The sequence below is a fragment of the Pinus tabuliformis genome, chromosome Q (assembly GCF_031772625.1).
Source record: "Pinus tabuliformis cultivar Carrire ecotype Pingquan chromosome Q, CPIR1, whole genome shotgun sequence".
In the NCBI taxonomy this organism is placed as follows: Eukaryota; Viridiplantae; Streptophyta; class Pinopsida; order Pinales; family Pinaceae; genus Pinus; species Pinus tabuliformis.
The window spans coordinates 655,513,309-655,514,953 of NC_142296.1; positions in this window are offsets into that span (position 1 = coordinate 655,513,309).

Below are 1,645 nucleotides of genomic sequence, written 5' to 3' on the forward strand. Positions count from 1 at the left end.
TATGTTACAGGTGCACTGATCAGACTAGGCATTGTTCCTGAATTTTGGTTTTTGTTCACTCTTTTCAGATCTATTCAAGAATTTTGTTGCCTGTAGTCAGTACACCTCTGTTTGAAACCCCTTTCCTTGTTGATATTCCGCCTCCATTGTGCAAAGAACTGTAAATGTTTTTGTGTATTTGTTGAGTCATTTTCAGTTCTCCTTTGCAAAAAAGTAATGTAATTGTACTGTCGTTTCTTGATTTGAAAGTGTCACAAGTGTCGTTTTCAGTCATAGAAGAGAGTCTGATTGCTCTTGATAGTCGATTACCCTATTACTGTTGTATGTGATCAGAATTTGTAGTTTTTCTAGTGTCAAAAGCAAGTCTTCATTTCCAAATCGCAAAGTGTTGTCATTGTCTTCATTTTGATTTTAAAAAGAAACTTGTTAGTAATTGTCGCTTGAAAAGTAATTCAGATTTGCGCATTAGCTTTCTTTTTATCATTCACATATTAAGAAGGCTGAAAACAAATACATGCATGTGCATTTGCATTTAGACTGTTTGATTGGTTTGCTTTAGGACGGTGCATATAGTGTGTGCTCTTTGCTCTTTGTTGAAAGAATTCTGTCTTTCTTTCCTTAGTAGCTAAGATTTTCATTGCACAAAGAAGATAAAAGATTGTTTATCATCTTAGATTGCATTTTAGGAATTGTACATCTACATCACGTGGTGAACCTGAAAAGCAAATTTCTTAAGCAAGATCAACTATAAACTAAATTTAATGAATCTAACAACGCTTTGGAACCTAACACACAACATCTAGAAGTCTAGGCTAGAGACGTATTCCGGCGTCGTAAACCCTGGTAACTGTTGTTCTCACTGCTGGTTGGGTGATTCCTCCACTTTGAGACGATAACTGCCAGTAAGGACTTGTGCTCCCACGTACCGTCAAGTATATTTTGGGAGACCGCAATAGGCTTAATCCTTTATCCTTAGGAAGCTGTGTCTGCCACCCTATCGATCGCAATGCACTAAACACAACATTCGGGAAGATTGACTCTTGTACCGTAAAAAGTATTCTACAGTTTTGCGATTGGTTTGGTAATCCCTCTGCCTAGATTTCCAGAGCAGTCCCTTTCGTTCCTTTTCATACTTCTTAACGGAAAAGGTCCATCTGAGCACTTGTCACTTCAGGCTCATTAAAAATCGAAGGCGACTAGAGTCATCTTTTGTTTTTTCTTGACTCTTTAAAATTGAAAAAACAAGTTGTGTCAAAGCGTCTAAAATTTATTTTAAACGGAATAATCATCACCTTTCCTACGTTGGTCTTAGGTTGAGAAAATGGAGTCTACCAACCAAGGAGTTCCCCTTGGAGGAAATCCTAGTCCCTTCTCCTCTTGGGGAGATGTTGGTGCACCCCACATGGCCACATTGTCACTTCCAGGATTGACGATTGGCTTGCCCGTATGGCTTTTCTCAACCTCCATCGTTCAGAACACCGCGATTCCTAAACAATCGAGTCAGTAACTAGACAATTACAGAGTTACCCCCCAACCTCTACTTCGTCCAATTCTTCCTCTCCTCCTTCCTCTTCGCTTGATGGGGCTGGTAAAGCCAAAGATCAAGTATCTGAGAAGAAGAAGGAAAAGAAGAAGAAAGAGAAGA